At 43.5% G+C, this 19710-nt stretch overlaps 1 long non-coding RNA gene across 1 annotated transcript in view; it reads right to left on the reverse strand.

Annotated features, from left to right (window-relative positions):
* LOC112620712 overlaps nt 1-19710 on the reverse strand; it is a 163897-nt gene that overhangs the window by 40165 nt on the left and 104022 nt on the right. The window contains exon 4 of the long non-coding RNA XR_003118577.1: nt 68-124. This is a non-coding gene — a long non-coding RNA (uncharacterized LOC112620712). The remainder of the gene's footprint in view (nt 1-67; nt 125-19710) is intronic.

The following is a 19710-nucleotide window of genomic DNA, read 5'->3' on the forward strand; positions in this document are numbered from 1 at the left end:
CTATTCTAGGCATTTCCAAATATTAACTTATTTAATAAATGTATATACAACTACTCATCTCAGTTACCTGTTCAGTGGTTTATTCTGTTTCACTAAAAGTATCACTGCTTCTTCCATTTTCCTCCTGCAAAATAGGAGGAAAATATCGTTAGAGAATAGGTACAAATGCACACAAAATGTTTTACATTATTATTTGCTATTTTCCAGACTCAGAGTGCCAAAAAGTCTTCATTGAACTTTAGCCAATTATTTCAGCTGCCTAATTTTACTGAGTTCCTAAATAGAATCTTAAGAAAACATAATTACTACATACACAGATAATAAGAGATTTGAAAAACAACTTGTGGCTTCAAAAGAAATTAAGGTGACACAATAAAAAGATGCACAGGGAAACAACTTAGAATAAGACGCTCCTGGACTCTGAATCCTTCTACATTTGATGCGCCTTTTCAAACCACACTCCTTCAAGTTCTTTTTCAGGTGGTCACTACGTTTCCTCACTACGTGAAATAATTGCTGTTCTAAAGATAGAAACAACTGGTGGATTTGGTTTTAAAGATTTACTTAAAATTTTAAAAAAATAATGGAAAGCATTTGTCAAAAAAAGAGGTTATTCCCCAGAAAAGGTCATTGTTCATAATCTCTGGCAGGTGACATTTACCTTTGGGAACTCATGAGTGTCTAGGTTCTGTCCCTGAAATCTCCGGCTCCAAACGTCTCTCTCTCTAAGGTACCAGAGATGATCACATTGATCAATACCGATTCATGCTAACAAAGCTCTTAAGAGACTGATAAAGCCCAAATGGTGAAGTATTCACTTATAATGAAAAATGCAATTGTCAGATATCCTGGACACTTGCTCCATCCAGTTTGGAAGCCAGTAAATCCTAGGCATAGGCACCTCACAGGCAGGCAAAGATTAGGGCAAATTAACGGCAGATTGCTCAGTGAGCATATCGGAGCAGTCACCACCTAGATGCCAATGGCCTCCAAAACAATCTCTAGCCAAGCATTATCCTACCTTCTCCACCACCACCATCCTAGTCCAGGCTGCCATTGTTCTTTGTCCTGGACAAACACAAAACACTTCTTGCTGTTTTCCCAGCTTCCACACTTCCTCCCTTCCAATTCATTATGCACGTGTCCAGAGTAAACCCTTTGTTTGTTTTGGAGACAGGGTCTCACTGTCAGTCAGGCTGCAGTACAGTACTACAATCATAGCTCACTGTAGCCTCAAACTCGAGGGCTCAAGCGATCCTCCCACCTCAGCCTCCCAAGTTGCTGAGATAAGGTACAAGTGTGTACTACGATGCCCACTCATTTTTTATTTTTTGTAGGTCTTGCTATGTTGCCCAGGCTAGCCTGGAACTCCCGGCCTCAAGTGATCCTCCTGCCTCAGCTTCCCGAGATGCTGGGCTATAGGTATGAGCCACCATGCCTGGCACAAAAGAAACCTTTTAAAATAGAAAACAGATCGTGGCTGAGCCCTGCCTAAACCCCCACTTTAGTGCTCTGCATTGGTCTATGATAAACATAGGGGATGACTCTTGGCCCTGCTGCGGCCCTGCCCGCTCCATGCACCACTCTCCCTTGTCATCCTCTCACTTCAGCCACGCTGGTCTCCTTTCACTCCTATGAATAAACGAGATCCCTCAACACCTCAGAGATTTTGCACACCTTATTTTCTCTCCTTGAAAATTAATGCACACATTCTGCCCTCCCTCCCCCGACATACATGCCTACCCAGGAACCTGTGCGTTCTCACTCCAGTTACATGATCCCACGACTAGGACAAATTCCCCTATGCTAAGCTCCCAGGACACCTTGACCTTCTCCACCAGAGCACTTGAACAGTTTGTAACTACACGTAACTACGCATTACGCATTTATTTAATTTAGATCCCTCTCTCTCACTAGACTATAAGAAGCTCCATGAGGGTGGACACTGAGCTCATTTTATTAGTATGTTCTCTGGCAGTGACTACTCAACAGATATGTTCTTGAATGAATAGTGGCTTCAGGCTTTCAGAATCTATTGCCAAATTGATTCCAAAAACAGGGACACGGGGCTCTGCTGAAGGGGCTCCATCCCCCACATTGTGCGCCCCCACCACTGGGTCACCAGTAATTAGTTGGGCATTGTCTACATTCACTTCTGTAAATTTTTGTGTCCTACACTTCCATGGCCAAAATAAATCTTCAGATCTTAAAAAAGAAATAGCACAAAGTTCAAGACACATTTGGGTAGCAACCCAGCAGAGAGGACTCACAGCAGTGGGTTACTAAGAAACACTATAAACAAAAAGGAAAACAAATTTCAGCCAAAGGAAGTCCTTGGTGAAACAACCCTGGCGAGTGGATACACATACACACACAGACCAAAGCAGTGGCTCTCAGAGGAGGGTGCGTGAGATCCTGGGTTTGCTGCGGGATGCCACCACAACCAGGGGGCAACAGCAAGGCAATGTGAGATCCTAGGAGGAGGCCCCACTCCCTGCCCCTCCCATCGCCAGGGCCTGCCCCGCATGCTTGGCACACAGGAGACCCAGCGTGCACTGAGTGTGGTGCTCTCCCATTTGCCTAACAAACCAACAATTAATGGGCATTTCCTAACTCACTGCATAGAGTGTTTTAAGTGGCTCACAGTTGTGGTTAATTTTTATACAATGTTCTAACATTTCAATCTTCTTATGTGATAGAACAAAATCGGTGGGAAGAAACCTCATAATACATTTGGCTCTAAATTCATATCTAGTTATGGGGTTAAAGAGGGTCAATTTCATTCATCTTTTCAAAATAGTGTGCACTGCAAATAGTGTGCACCTCATTCCAGGTGGTGTGGATAGGCACTGAACAAAACAAAAGGCCTTTTCAAGAAGTTAACATTCTGGAAGGAGATTGACAATAAATACTAAAGTAAAAGATAAAACCCATCAGATGACAATACGTGGTATGAAGAAAAGCAAAGCAAGAGAGGGTGACAGAGACTGTGTGTGTGTTAGGGGTAGGGGGTGGGAGTCAACATTTAAATAGGGTGTTCAAGGAAAGTCTCCCTGAGAAACTGCCGTATGAGCAAAGATCTGAAGACTGTGGAGAAGAGAACCATGCAGACATCTTGGGAAGGGCAGTTCCAGACAGAGGGACCAGCAAGTGCAAAGGGCCTGAGGCTGAAGCACGGCCTGTCTTGGGGCATATGAGGGAACAGTAATAGGAGGTGAGATCATAGATGTGAGCAAGGGGTTTCATAGTCCAGCACTAAAGACTGTTGGCTTTGATTCTGAGAGCCACGGAATTCAACTGAGGTGATGCATGCAGCACCCTGCCCCATGGAATGCTGGAGAGGGGCAGCGACATGATCTGGCTGTGTTGAGAATAAACTGAAAAGAAGGCAAGGAGGCAGCTAGGCCAGTGACCAGGCTACTGGGACAATGCAGCTAGGAGAGGACAAGGGCTTGGACTAGGTGCACCAGCACAGGTGCTGAAACAGAGTTGTTGGGGTCTTCGCAGAGCTTGAAGCAAAGGCCCTGGAGCTAACTCTCACTTCCCTAAGGGCTGATCTTAGCGATCTTAATGCTCTTCTCACTAACCATGCTTTTTGTTTTAATTAGTACTTTTAGAAAAGAAAATTTAGTGGGTTTTAATCTGCTACAGAAGTAATAGATGATCAGGCTGGGCATGTTGACTCATGCCTGTAATCCCAGGACTTTGGGAGGCTGAGGCAGGTGGATCACCTGAGGTCAGGAACTCAAGACCAGCCTGGCCAACATGCTGAAACTCTGTTTCTACTAAAAATGCAAAAATTAGCCAGACGTGGTGGTGTACCCTTGTAATCCCAGCTGCTCAGGAGGCTGAGGTGGGAGAATTGCTTGAACCCAGGAGGCAGAGGCTGCAACAAGCTGAGATTGCGCCACTGCACTCCAGCATGGGCAACAGAGCGAGACCCTGTCTCAAAAAAAAAAAACAAAAAAAAAGTAATAGATGATCTTTATAGAGAGTGCAAAAGGTCAAGCAAATCAAACTTTTGCATCACATGATGAAAGAACTTAACATACAAGTGCTTCTTATACTGGTCACCACCATATATTAGCATTTTAAATCTACTGTGAAAAGAAGAGACTTCTCCCCTAGGTGAGGAGAAAGATCATTCCATACACATGACCATGGTAGTTAACGACTCTATGTAACAAAAGGTTTTCCACTTGAAGATCTATTGATATACAGCAGGACAAACACCAAAGAGAAGTACTGTATTCTTAAAACCAAGCTTAGGTCAGTATGGGCTAACCCTGAAATCTTTCAGCTGCGCCAGTTTGAGACCAATGAAGGAATGTTTGGCCCATCACTCACAAAACCACACTTTGCTGCACAAAGACTTTCTCTCAGAGACACATATGATGATAATATAATGTAAAGTAAAATTTAGATATGGTGAAATTCTTTAAAAATGAAATAAAGTACCCTTTTTAGTCTCTGCATTGTTGATTAACACGGGACTTAAAAAAAGGGGGGGGGGGAAGCTCAGTGTGCAGAACTGTCGTCATGGAAACCATCCTACTCCAGGGCAGGGGAGCAGCTCTCCATGCTGTCATCAAGCCACCAAGACTCTCATCTGTTTGGGAGACAAAGCCACGTCCTCCCCTAATCAGAACATTGCTGTTTAGTCAAACATGATGACTTGGCCTGGTGTGTAGCTGCAAACAAAATTAAACTGTGATTCTCAACATTTGACTCTTATGGCTGATATGCCATATTTGTTTAGCTTCTCTTGAACAGAGCTACCAACAGATCAGTCACTCATGGTGACTCAGGGAATATCAATTGTCCACTAGAGCAGAGCTTTTCAAACTCCCAGGTGCACAGGAGCTGCCTGCAAGTCCTGTTAAAAAGCAGATTCTTATATAGATAACTCTTATGACAATATTGCCTGTGCTATAACATACGTCTCTCAACTCTTCTGAGCTATTTTAGTTCATCCTAATTCATTTTTATTAACATTTTTCAGACACATATTTCTTTCTTAGTTTGCTTCTGAAGTACAAAAGATAACAGTGGTGAGGTTTTAAAAAAAAAAAAACTGCTTCTCTATGACAAGATACCCAGCAAAGGATCACCTGAGCCTGGGAGATGGAGGCTGCAGTGAGTCCTGATTGTGCCACTGCACTCCAGCCTGGGCAACAAAGTGAGACTCTGTCTCAAAAACAAAACAAAACAAAAGGATCCCCAGCATATTTGTGAGCATGACCTACTTTTTGTTTCTCTGAAATCCTAAGATGACCAAAGGAAGAAGTGTAGTGAAAAAAGGCTGAATATAAGTCAGTAAGCAAAGGAGAGTCTGGTCTAACACCCATGATTGTTCTTATCCCTTGGGAATCCTGTAACACCACAGAGGGAGGGACCTGGCAGAAAGGAAGCCAACAGACAAGAGGCTACAGTGGCAACAACTGCTTTGGAGATCTATAAGATAAATCAGGGAGATCACAATCAATTGTTTATAGACTCTGAAAGGACCAACGAGAATTACCGTTGAGTTACATAAAGAAAAAAACTACTAGCCAACATCTATTAAGGAGGATAAACAAAGGTATACACAGCTTGGGGCAAGATTTGAAGAAGCACAACCCCACCTACATACAAAGGCACGTGGCAGAGAGCAGGCCGACTCATTCTGTGTGGCTCCTGTGGCTTGAACCCAAAGGTAAAACAGAAAAGGAGAGGCTGGGCACAGTGGCTGACCACCTGTAATTCCAGCACTTTGGGAAGCAGAGGTGGGCAGATGACCTGAGGTCAGGAGTTTGAGACCAGCCTGGCCAACACAGCGAAACCCCGTCTCAATTAAAAATACAAAAATTAGCTGGGTGTGGTGGTACGCACCTGTAGTCCCAGCTACTCAGGAGGCTGAGGCAGGAGAATCACTTGAACTTGGGAGGCAGAGGCTGCAGTGAGCCGAGATCGCGCCACCGCACTCCAGCCTGGGTGACAGGGTGAGACTCCATCTCAAGAAGAATAATTATAAAAGGAAATGGAGATGGACTTGGGCACAATATAGGAAAATACCTTCCTTTGTTGTTGTTGTTGTTTTTCTTTTCGAGATGGAGTCTTGTCCTGTCGCCCAGGTTGGAGTGCAGTGTCGAGATCTCAGCTCACTGCAACCTCCACCTCCTGGGTTCAAGTGATTTTTCTGCCTCAGCCTCCCAAGTAGCTGGCATTACAGTGGCATGCCATCAAGCCTGGCTAATTTTTGTATTTTTAGTGGAGACGGGTTTCACCACATTGACCAGGGTGGTTTCGAACTCCTGACCTGAGGTGATCCGCCCGCCTCAGCCTCCCCAAGTGCTGGGATTACAGGCGTGAGCCACTGTGCCCCGCCTCATCTGACAGGTTTTAAAGTGGCAGTAAGAAGTGGTCTGTGATACAGACATACTTTCTAACAAAATACACTTCTCGGACATAGAACTTCTCTTTTTGCGAAGTAAGGAGCTCCCATAGTTCCTGAGATAGTCTCCACCTGCCACCCTGTTCCTCTCCAGTACCATACACTGCAAACATGCCAAGCCGGATGCCACTCCCCAGAGAGCTTCACGACTGCAAATATCACATGGGCTGTGCCTACAACGCTTTTCATTTCTGGGCCATCCCTGCAAACTTGAAAACCCAACCTCCTCTGTGAATCTTGTGCTCTCTCTCCTCCAAGCAGAGTGGCTAGCCTGCTTCTCACCCGCTCAGCATACTTCTCCCCTGCACCATCTCCCTCTGCTGTCAATATCTAGACTGTCGGGTCTCTGAGGGCAGGATCACGTGCTATTTCCCTGTGTATCCTCAGTGCTGACCATAGTGACCTGGACACAGCACACACTGGATGATGGGAGGAAGGAAGAAGAGGGGAGGTAGGTAAAGAAAGAGATGACGATGCCTAAATTATCATCTGCTATGCATACGGTAGAAGGAACTCTGATACTGACAGGAATGTTGATTTGAATGAACTTACTCTACACAGAAAGACATGAATTACTGTGGCCTTCATTAAGGTTATTTTATGTATGTTTACAATCCATTTATTGTTATTTAGCTGTTTAGAAATAGTCCCAATATTTTGCTTTTACTCATATATATGTCATAGTTTTTAGCAGTGTAAATAAAGTCTCAAAAAACCATCTTTCAGAGTTACTGAGATGCCTGCAGAAAATGGGTCCACAGCATTTCACTGCAGTTTGGAATAACTCTGTATCATTAAAACAAGCACAGGGGCCTCTACTGGCAATACTACCTAGCAACACTTTGTAAGCCTTTATGTTAGAACACTGAATACCAGAAAGTGAAGTGAGTCTTCAAACTTTCCCTAATTCAGGCAAGCCTTAGGGAAGATTGATTGATTGATTGATTGATTGATTGATTTTAGACAGAGTTTCGCTCTTGTTGCCCAGACTGGAGTGCAGTGGCGCAATCTTGGCTCACTGCAACCTCCGTCTCCTGGGTTCAAGCGATTCTCCACCATGGCCGGTTAATTTTATGTAGGGACGGGGTTTCTCCATGTTGGTCAGGCTGGTCTCGAACTCCCAACCTCAGGTGATCCACCCACCTTGGGTTCCCAAAGTGCTGGGTACAGGCGTGAGCCACCGTGCCTGGTTGGGAAGTTTTATTTTACCATTTGTTCATTTTCTTACACTCTAACACCCAAGGCAACAACCTACTTCAAGACATGACATGTTTGGGCTCTGTGGTCACTTCCATCAAGGGCCATTTGACTGGGGCTTCTCAGGGGCGTGGCATGTAGGTGAATACATCTGAGAACTACAGAGCCATTGCTAACAACGCTCATTACTATTCGAAATGATCGGCATCAGGCACATCGGCACCTTTCCCTCCATCACGAGAACCAACACCCGAGCCACAGAGCTGGGTTCTGCTGCTGCATAGGGCACCGAGTCAGCACCGGCACCTCCCGGCTGTCCTTGCTGTCTCCCCATTCTTCCCCAACGTGGGGCCTATCAGCACATTCCGAAACTCACCTTCCCAGCAGCCTGGTTCCTTCAGTCCCACTTTCTATCCTGGACTACTGCCCTGAGGGACAACAGAATGGTTTCTGGACTCTTTGGACACCAAGGCCAACCTGGGCTGCTGTAGGGACGAGGCCTAAAGAAGGAGGCTGCAGCCTCCACACCCTGGGTGTCAGAGTCATGTGCGTGTGAACTGCCAGCTCCATTTCGTCGTGTTACTACAGAGAGAAACACGGTGGACCTTCTCTATTATGAGAACACCACAGTCTAGGAGGAGTGAATGAAGGTCTTTATTTCATGAGACTTAAAAAAAAAATAGCTTCAAGATGCAGTTTTAGAAACATTAGCAGACATCTTGTGGTCTAACATCAATTCATAAATCAGATCTTAAAACTGATTTTAGCAGATCTTTTCAATAAAATGCTGTATTTATAAAATGGAAAAAAGGCAGGATGGTGCAGCAAATCAGCCAACCGCAGACTGTATCATATTGACTTCATCTGACACTTTTTTTTTTTTTTTGAGATGTAGTCTCACTCCATCGGCCAGGCTGGAGTGGCAGTGGCGCGATCTCACCTCACTGTAACCTCTGCCTCCCAGGTTCAAACGATTCTCCTGCCTCAGCCTCCCAAGTAGCTAGGACTACAGGCACACGCCACCATGCTCAGCTAATTTTCTTTTTTTCTTTTGTATTTTTAGCAGAGAAAAGGTTTCACCATGTTGGCCAGGCTGGTCTCAAACTCCTGGGCTCAGGCAATCCTCCTGCCTTGGCCACCCAAAGTGCTGGGATTACAGGCATGAGCCACCATGTGTGGCCCTAGCCCATTTTCTTTTCTTTTTTCTTGAGGCGGAATCTCGTTCTGTTGCTCAGGCTGGAGTGCCAGGGTGCAATCTCGGCTCACTGCAACCTCTGCCTCCCGGGTTCAAGCAATTCTCCCACCTCCGTCTCCCGAGTAGCTGGGATTACAGGTGTGCGCCACCATGCTCTGCTAATTTTTTGTGCATGTGTATTTTTAGGAGAGGCAGGGTTTCGCCATATTGGCCAGGCTGGTCTCGAACTCCTGACCTCAAGTGATCTACCCACTGCAGCCTCCCAAAGTGCTGGGATTACAGGCATGAGCCACCACACCCAGCCTCATCTGACAGGTTTTAAAGTGGCAGTACAAAGTGGTCTGTGTTCCATGTCACAGAATATGAATCTACTTCCAAATGAAAAATATTCATGTATCACCCAACCAGGATGGCTGCAGCAAGAACAAAAGCAAACATGCTGAGAAATAAGATGTCTGGTGGTTACTCTTGATTTGAGGCTGTTTGCACATAGGGTCTAATTTTCAAAACAAAATCTTTGCTTGTTTTGCCAGTTCTTTCTTATATTTGAGCAAATTAGAGGGGAAATAAAATGGCAAAATTCAAACTACATTCTTGCTGCCTCCAAGATTCCTCAGCCATGAGGGAGAAGGATGCTGTCTGTTAGGAAGATTCATCCAGATTCTGACTATAGGGCAAAGACCGCCAAATCCTAGTTCCTCATTTTGAAGTCTGGTTAACTTATTAGAAAGAATTCACACCTGTAATCCCAGCACTTTGGGAGGCCAAGGCAGGAGGATCATTTGAGCCTAGAAGTTTCAGACCAGCCTACAACATAGCAAGACCCCTGCCTCTACAAAAAATAAAAAATTAGCCAGGTGTGGTGACACATGCCTTTAGTCCTAACTACCTGGGAGGGTGAGGGAGGAGGATGGCTTGAGCCCAGGAGGTGAAAGCTGCAGTGAGCCAAGATCGTACCCCTGTACTCCAGCCTGGGTGACAGAGTGAGACTTTGTCTCAAAAAAAGAAAAAAAAAAAAAAAAAAAGAGAAAGAAAGATTTATCCAACACCCACTATCCCTACAATAAACCTGGAGTTCACAACCTGGGAAGAAGATAGAGGAAAAAGAGCAACTCTTGAGAGCTCGCTCAGTGCCCGCAGTTTCATGGTCACCTTTAGAGTGGCCTCTGAGGAAACAGTAACTGATGGTAATGAGTCAGGGCTCAGAGTGCCTAAGTTAAACTTTGTAAGCTCAGCTCTGCCCAGGGGAGCTTTCCAACCTGCAGAGCCTTCTTGCCACCCTATCCCACACCACCTACCACAGGAGAGGCCCCACACTCACCTGTTCTACAGAGAAAAGAAACGCACATCTGCCCCAAGGAGAGGACTTAACTAGGACAACGGGATTCAGTGTTTACCGGGCTAACAAGAAAAATGCTAAACAAGCCAGGAACCCATAACTAAGTGTCAAACAGACCTGCAAGGCCCAATGTGGCCTGCTTCACAAGAAGAGGAACACAGGCACCTCTCTGAAGCCCTGGGTTGAAACACTCCCACAAATCCCCCCAGGATGCAGACGGGAGATGCCCTGCAGCCACTCCTGGCCTCCAGAACTGGGAGGGGCTCAAGCTCTGGCCCAGTGGAAGGCAAGAGGCCTCTATTCCTGGCTACAGGAATCAATAGAAACTCATGGACTTCCAGAGAGTCTTACCACAGACCTCGAAACTCAGGAACCACGTAGGGAGCCCTACTGTTCAACACTGTACGTTGTATGTTGCCCTCTGGGCTTGCAGATATTTATGTACGTGCAATACCAAGGGGCAAATAAAGAGCCAAACTGTGGAAAACAAACAGGGGAGCAGTGGCAGTTCTTGGAGTCGGGGAAAAAAGAGAAAACGTGTTTTTTAAAAGGAAAATATTTTTCTAGAATTGAGAATGCAAAGAAATGCCCAGAAAGCACCGGCGAGTTGCAGGAGAAGGGTGACAACACAGTCTGCAGCGAGAACAGAGAGTTCGCATAGCCTGGGCGTGTGCCTGCTTCCATTCCCGCCCACCCACAGTTTCTGGGGCAAACAAATTCTTGGCTGAGCAGGTATGTGTGGGAGGCCTGATTTATTTTCCAACCATTAGAGCTTTGCCCAGAACTACTTAATCAGGATTTTTCAAGGTCGTACATTCAAATATGATGTTATAGCCTTATGAAACAAATAACTCTGGGGTCTATGGGGCAGGCGGGTAGGGAGTGACAAGAAGAGGAAGAAAAACATTAACCACTCTCATTTGATCTAGCTTCCCAAACCATTCTTACCTTGTATCCACTATATAGTCTCAGAAAATTGACACACTGGACAAATGCATAGCTAAAAGAAATAATAGCTAATTAGGCCGGGCGCGGTGGCTCAAGCCTGTAATCCCAGCACTTTGGGAGGCTGAGGCGGGCGGATCACGAGGTCAGGAGATCAAGACCATCCTGGCTAACACGGTGAAACCCCGTCTCTACTAAAAAATACAAAAAACTAGCCGGGCGAGGTGGCGGGCGCCTGTAGTCCCAGCTACTCGGGAGGCTGAGGCAGGAGAATGGCGTGAACCCGGGAGGCGGAGCTTGCAGTGAGCTGAGATCCGGCCACTGCACTCCAGCCTGGGCAACAGAGCGACACTCCGTCTCAAAAAAAAAAAAAAAAAAAAAAATAATAGCTAATTATAATGCTTACTTTAAAGCAGGCACCATGCTAAATGCTCTGTTTATATGGACTTATTTGACTCTCGCAACAATCCTTTGAGGCGGATACTAATATTATTGTCCTAATATTATTTTACAGATGCACGAAGAGGTTAAGTGACTCACCCAAGGACCAAGGGCCGGGTGGTGCACCCAGGTAGTTTGTGCATTCCCACTCTGCTATACTCCCCCTCTCTGTGCTCTGCCATCCTGTCCCTCAAAAGAGCTTATTTCAGTCATGGTATATCTAATTAATTTTCCCAGTGCGGTACAGTTTTATTTAAGCTACTTTCTTGAAAGGAATACTATCAGAGCCAGTCTCAACCTCAAAGTACAGATGAGACACTACCAACCCTGCTGCTTAAAAAGCCATATAATTTTAGGAGGGCTGGAAAAGTCCCAAGGCTCAAACCACAATTCACTCTCACACAGAGCCTGATTAGAAGCAGTTCTAGGCAAAGCTTTGATCCTGTTAAAATGTACAAGCTTCTGGGAGGCGTTCACTTTATGCTGTTATCGCTTTGTAGGAAAAGTTGCATTGTTATCTTTTTCAGTACAGTTTAATGATAAGAACTTCAGGTGGTTTCCAGGCATCTGATTCACCTGTCCAGTTCTGACTTGTTCCCTGCTGGGTACCTGGAACTCTCCAGGACCTGGCACATAAATAAGTGCTCAATATTGCCAGCGTGGGCGAACGAATGAATCAATGAATGGCTGTCACTCCTGCAGATGCTAGGTTTAGGGTATGACGCATGTAGGTATCAAAGGGGCAGCCAAGTTAGGCAAAATTATCGCATTAAAAGTCTAAATGTGAACAAGTAAATCTCTGCCAGAGAGTAACAACTGAAAGAGACCTCTGGCATGCTTAAGTTGCACATATAGAGAATGGTCTTTTTGAAGATTATATTTCAAAATGCATATGCAGTAGAGCTAATATACCTGATGAAGAAGGTAATAAATGGTTTAAGAAGTAAGTGATGTCTATGTAATTTCCCCCTAAAATTATACTCTCCCAATAGGTAACATGCCCTAGGGCATCACCTTTTCTCCCAACAGTCTCCTATCCAAGTCCTCTGCATACTCAAAGTCCTCCCCAAATGCCTTCTTTTCCAGGAAATATTCCCTGCTTTCTGGCCAGAAGAGGTCACTCCCCAGTTTGTACTCAAAGGTACTTTGTTCTTTCTTCTTGTACACAAATTCATTTTCTGAATTGTAGTTATTTTTCTCATCTGCACTACCAACTTGTCCCTAACTTCTTCCCTGTATTCCACAGGGAACCACACATTCTTCCTAACGTAAACCAAGCATCTAGTAAAAATCAGGCTGTTTTTTAAAAGACTCCTATGGAAGTGCTCCAAGGATACCACAAACATCTGTTTCTGATGTTCAAATACATTTTGGATATTTTTTAAGCTTTAATTTAAGAAAACAACCTGAAATGGTTTATATGCAAACTTTTCACGCACTGCAGATCTCTGCCCATGAATGTGGTGTGTGCCAATAAACCCGGCCAGGCCGGGCAACCTTGCAGCCCTCACAGGAGGCTGCTCTGCCTGCTCTGTGCTCACTCACATGTGAACTTCTCCTAAGTGTGACATTGGTGAGGGAAGCTGTAGGCCCAACTCGGCCCTGTGAGAAGTACCTGCCTGCACAGTCTCCTCTCCTAAAGTTGTTCAAGCAAGCACATGAATACAAAACCACACCCTAGCGTGGGCTTCGATGAAATGCCAGGCAAGGCTCAGGGCCATCTGTACGGCCTTGCTTTCATGGCACCGTAAAGCCCTTTGTGATAATATCCCACTTGAGAGAGAGTAAATATTTATTCTAAGAATTAGATGTTTCCTGTATGACTAGATTTATGATAAGGAATGTGAGCAACTGTTTCCTAAGTTCAGTTACAGGGTTTCTTAGAGCTTTGAAACAAATACTCCCTATCTTCCATGGGCTGAACTAAAATGTATCCTGGAATCCCAAGGCAAGGTATTTAAACCAAACCAAAAACTCTGTTACGGTTTGCAAACAATTATCTATAAAAACAGACTTTTAAAATATCCTGTATTTAAAGCAAAGCATACAATTTTTTTAAAGACAGAAGATGATGTGACTATAGCTATTAGAAGTTAACAATACCTGACTTAAAAAGTTTTCTATCTTCGTAATAGCCTCATTGTTCTTACTGACACGGCCGTAAATAAACCTCATAAGTGTAAACTTCAAAAATTTATACTTAGTAAGATAGCACTTTATCTGTTTTATATGGTAGAGTTTCATGTAAGATTTCAGTTAATGAAAAGATTCACTGCTTCCCAGAAGTTTGAAAACTTCTCTTAATATTCCTTAAACATCAGGCTATGGCTGCAAGAGACCTGGAGAAGATGTTTTCATACATGTGTTCCTGGACCATTTTCCTCAGTAATTTCCTTGTACTAGGTACAAAGGTAAGAATCTAAACTTAGGCAAAAAAAAAAAAAAAAAAAGAAAAGAAAAGAAAAAAAGAAAAGAAACCACTAATCTAATACCATATTCATAGAATTTATTTAACTCTGTCTTAAAATTTCACAGACAATCAATAGCCAGAGCATCAGTGTGGCTTCCAGAATCTTACTTTATTTAAAATTTGGACAAAGACGATTTCTCTTGCATTCGGCCCCTATTCTGCATGATTTCTCAAAGTCAACATCAGGGTTTTTCAAGTATTTGCAGGCTCCTTCAGTTTGAGAAATACATATATACATATATATATACACACACAAACACACACACACACATATATTTATTTATTTATTTATTTATTTATTTATTTTTGAGATAGAGTCTCACTCTGTCGCCAGGCAGGGATGCAGTGGCGTGATCTCAGCTCACTGCAACCTCCGCCTCCTGGATTCGAGTGATTCTCCTGCCTCAGCCTCCCGAGTCGCTGGGACTACAGGTGCTCACCACCACGCCTGGCTAATTTTTGTATTTTTAGTAGAGACGGGGTTTCACCGTGTTGACCAGGATGGTCTCGATTTCTTGACCTCATGATCTGCCCACCTTGGCCTCCCAAAGTGCTGAGATTACAGGCGTGAGCCACTGCACCCGGCCAAGAACCATTAATATTTGTTAAATTTAATTTGAAGTTCTGGGATACACGTGCAGGGCATGCAGGTTTGTTACACAGGTAAACGTGTGCCATGGTGTTTTGCCACACCTACCAACCCATCACCTAGATATTGAGCCCCACATGCATTAGCTCTTTTTCCTGATGCTCTCCCCCACTCCCAGGGTGTGTTATTCCCCTCCCCGTGTCCTTGTGCTCTCATTGCAGAACCACTAATTTTTCACAGTAGTTATTGAATATCTCCTCCCACACTGAGCTACACTTCCCAGGGGCCTCTGCAGTTCTGAACTCTTTACAGTTTAAAAACAGTTTCCTTGCTTAAAAATATGGAAGTAAAACAGCAGTTGAGTAGAACCACGAATTTTTCAGATGGAAAGATACTCTGAAATGCAACTCCTGTGTGTTGATTTTTTCAGGTATGGGAAATATATTTAAGAAACATACACAAGATGAAACAGGTTGTTGGCAAAGTGAGAACTCAGTAGCCAGGTTTCCATGGTTTACTAAATTAAGGGATCTAAGTTGAAATTCAGATTCTTCCACTCACGAGCTGTAGGCTCCTGATCCAATCCTATGAGCCCCAATTTCCTTATAGGTATAAACAGGAATAACGTAATATATGTAGAATATATTATTCCTGTTTATACCTATAAGGATTGTTATGTAAATTGAATTGAAGACACTTAACTGTCTTCTATAATAGTGCCTGACTCCAAGTAATAAGCACACAATAAATGTTGGTTGTAGTTATAAACAGATTTTTCTTGTGGTTTTAGAAAAAGAGAGAAGCATTCCCCAGGTATGAGGTAGACTAACCAGAGACCTTTGTGTTTTGAAGGCAGAGACTGAAGGAATGAGGTGCTGGAGCCCAGAGTTGCGAGCGTGAAGGTTGTGGGCCTGTGGGAACAGCGCTGGAAGTGACTCAGTCCCTGGGGTTAGTTCCCCCAAAACTGGGAGGGGAAAGGATTAGGGTCCCATGAAGAGAAAAGCCCTGACCCACTCACACACCTGCAGGAGGCAGGATTCCAGATCAAAGTGTTGTCAGAGTGAACAAGGGGTTGGGGGCACTCTGCAGAAAACCCCTGCAAAGCACTAACAGAGGTTCCCTTCTGAGAGGATGCCAGGGGGCTGGGCCAGGGACATGAACAGAGCAACCACATACGGAGGGGGGTCAGGAGTCCCTCTTCCCCTCTGGCGGAGGGAGGGATCCCAGTAATGAGAGTGGGTTTCCCACACACTCTGAAAAGCGGGAACCCTCATCAGATTTGATTTGATTCAGAAAAATGATTTAAATCAGGTTTAGCCTAAGGTCACATAGCTCTAACAGCAGAGCAAGAATTCAAAGCCAGGTCTGTCTGACTCCAAAGCCCTCACTCCTGTTGCCCAGGTTGCCTCTGTGTGAGCAAACTTGTTCAAGCATGAGTTCCACCAACTATAGATCACCAGCAGTGTCTTCTCAGGTGGAGTTCAGTATGTAGTTTTTCAATTAAAAATATTTTCTAATTAAAAAATTTTTGGTTTTTGGCAGGACTATTTGGATGGGCTCTAGACCAAGGGGTTGTACTTACAATGGCTTGCCTCTATTAAAGCTAGGAGAAAAGATTCTATGGTAAAGACTCTGTATTTTAAAAAACGCAGTAGTAAATAAAATTTATAGTAGGCCATTGGTTTGGACTGAGCTCCTGCACCAGGCCCCAGAGACCAAACCAAAATGGAGTCACTCAGGCTGAAGTCCCGAGCCACCAAGTGGAAACTAAGTTGTTCCAAGAAATCAGGAGAGAGAGAGAGAGAGAGAGAGAGAAGAGCCAAATCCCCAAAAAGGCCAGTTTTAGCTGGCATGATAAGGAAGTCCCCTCTGCTTTAACCTTTGTAAGGAAAATAACTCTGAAATGACGAATCACTTTTTGTTCACTGTTTTCTTCAGCCCTTTTCTGCCTATAAAACCAACCTCCTCTGCTCGGCTCATCGCAACGCCCACTGTATTTTATAGAATGAGGTGTTGCTGTACTTTAAAACAGCAAATGAAAGCCAATTCGATCTTTAAGCTAATTTTGTTGAATTTTGTTTTTTGACAGCGGGTCAGTCTTCAGTACCTCCAGAGACATGTTTAAATCAGACACAAGAAACAAATTCCTAAAGAAATGAATCCACCCGAGTAAAAGAAGGATGGTCATGCCTCTAGGTGTCCTGGTTCAGAAGAAGTCCTGGCGGTAACTCAGGCAACCAGCCAGTTACGCTGGTGGACAGACCTGAGCCTATTTCCACTAGCTAGCACTCAGCTAATGCTGGCCCCTCCACATACCTTAGTTTTTAGTGGACAATCTGATAGAAACAGAAGTCCTGTTATATCCAGATGGGGGGGTCTTGATACGGAATCTCTGAGGGACTAATCTATTTGATGTAAGCCAAAGAGCTTTTTCATTTTCAAATCACAGCTATTAACAAATGTCAGATTTATACAAACGAACTTAATGCCACATCCCCCAGAAACGGTTTTAAATTAAGAAAAATTTTCTAGTTGTAAGATGAATGACTTGAGCACATGTGAAAAGATCCTAAAAGGATTTCTACTTGTACTGCTGGAGGTGAATGACAAAAGTGAAAGGCCACCACAGCCCAATGGGTGAGGGGATTAGTGTGGGCTTCTTGCCTAGGACAAAGACTTCAGCAGGGTTACCTATACTAAAGACTTGCTGGTAGACCAACAGCATTCCCACTGTGTAGGAGCTTCTCGGAAACGCAGAGCCTCAGGGCTCCATCCCAGAGCCACTAAATCAGAATCTTTTAACAAGATGCCCCAGGGTTCTCCATGCACAGTGAAGTTTGAGAAGCACTGCACTTCAGTACCTTACTTAAGTAAATGCAGATGCACTAGGCTTAAGTGTGATCAGTTTTCTGTTCTGTTATTTCAATCATCTATCAGAGCTTTCTCATAAACTAAATGTTTCTTAAATATTTCAAAGGAAGAGACAGGCTATTACTCTCCATGGAAAAATGAGCTGATGTTCACCAATCTGTAAAACACTGACTCCAGATAAGCTGTGTCACAGGCAATGATTTCCTTGATATGTATTAGTACCATCAATGCTTTATTTTTATTTTTTTGTTTCTGATTGTCCCCAAACGACTGAAACTCTTAGAATTTAAAAAAAATCCTAAACCAAAAAAAAAAAAAAGTTAAAAATTCTATTTCACCTTTTACCACCCTTTCCCCTTCTATATCAAGTAATCAACGGTAGGTTAATGACTTCTTAAATATATTAATAAGGAGTTGTAGATGAATACAATCTGTAAAACAGAAACATACTTTGATAACAAAATCCTATCTTCCACTCAATCACCTCAAGCTTCTTGCAACTTATCTGTATCTAAATCAGATTTCTAAACCAGACCCTCCTTAGAACAAGAGACTAACTTCATTTTCTCTAGTCTCAGGTTCCCAGAGTGGTAGTAAGTAAAGGGGAAGAATACTTAGTGTTTACCACTTACATAAAACTTAAAGATATTTTCAAAAAATAGAATACCTTCTCCAACCACAAAAGTTTAAAAAGTCTCAATTACAGGAAAATTCTGTACTTTCAAATTCCAAACAAATTTTAAGTTATGTTTAGGTGTGTATGAACTGGGACACCAAAAGAGGACAACTGGATTATCTAAACAAATAAATATTACCACAAACAATAAAGGGAACACTTGAGTGCACATTTACTTTAAAAAGTAGCTTTATTGGCTGTGTGCGGTGGCTGACACCAGTAATCCCAGCACTTTGGGAGGCCGCGGTGGGCAGATCACCTGAGGTCAGGAGTTTGAGACCAGCCTGGCCAACATAATGCAACCCCGTCTCTACTAAAAACACAAAAATTAGCCAGGTGTGGTGGCACGCACCTGGCAGTCCCAGCTACTTGGGAGGCTGAGGCAGAAGAATCACTTGAACCCAGGAGGCAGAGGTTGCAATGAGCCAAGATCATGCCACTGCACTCTAGCCTGGGTGACAGGGTGAGACTCTATCTCAAAAAAAAACAAAAAATAAAAAATAAAAGTAACTTTATCAAAGTGAAGACATGAACTCTACTACATTGAAAACTTAAGTCTCCCATTCAATAAAAATATTTAATGAGTCACTTCTATATGGTAGTGTGGCATATTATCTTGGTGGCCCCTAAGGAATCATGCCTACTGGTGATCACACCCATGCTCATGCCCTCCCACACCAACTCTGGGCTGGAAGAATGCGACATTAGAAAGCATGATGCAAGCACAAGCTTCATGAGTGCTTGCATATTGGGGCGTGCCCAATAAAAGTATCTCTCAGAATATCTAGTGATATTCAGCTGCCATATTAAAAAGACTAAGCAAGCCATGTAGTTAGAAAGGTCAAAACCTCTCCACTGTCCCCATTAAGGTGCTGGACATGTAAGCTGTCTTGGATATTTCAGACCCAGTCACTATCTTACTGTAACCACTCTAGATAATCGAGAGACCAGCAGAAGAACCATCCACCTGAGCCCTAGCCAACTCACAGACTAATGAGCAAATAAAATGACAGTTGTATGAATGCAGTAAGTTTTAGGGTGGTGTGTTATACAGTAATAGACAATCCAAACAACTCGGAAACGGTATCTGGCTTAGAATGCAAGAGACTTCAAATAAATCTAGGTTTATTTAGATTTTTAAATTCTTTAGTAGATTTTTTTCTACTTTCTGTTTATGACCTACAAAAGATAAGCTCATACTTAAGAGAACATTAAATGGTCTAAGTAGGGAGTCATTATAATCTACTTGAAATAATGCTGCTTTTTACATTAGTACAGCATTTTCTATCTATTATTGCTTATCAAATACACATTAACTTCTAAGACAGAGATTCTTAATTTGGGGGGAGCAGAGAAGAATTCCCTCTGAGAATCCAAAAAAAAAAAAAAAAAGATAAGGGTTCCAGAAACACATAACTACATACATAGTTTTTCTAATTTATTCTTACTTTTTTTTTTTTTTTTTAAGAGATAGGGTCTGGCTATGTTATCCAGGCTCATCGTGAACTCTTGGGCTCAAGCAATACTCCCACTTCAGCCTCCCAAGTAGCTGGG

This window comes from Theropithecus gelada, chromosome 3 (genome assembly GCF_003255815.1).
Source record: "Theropithecus gelada isolate Dixy chromosome 3, Tgel_1.0, whole genome shotgun sequence".
NCBI lineage: Eukaryota > Metazoa > Chordata > Mammalia > Primates > Cercopithecidae > Theropithecus > Theropithecus gelada.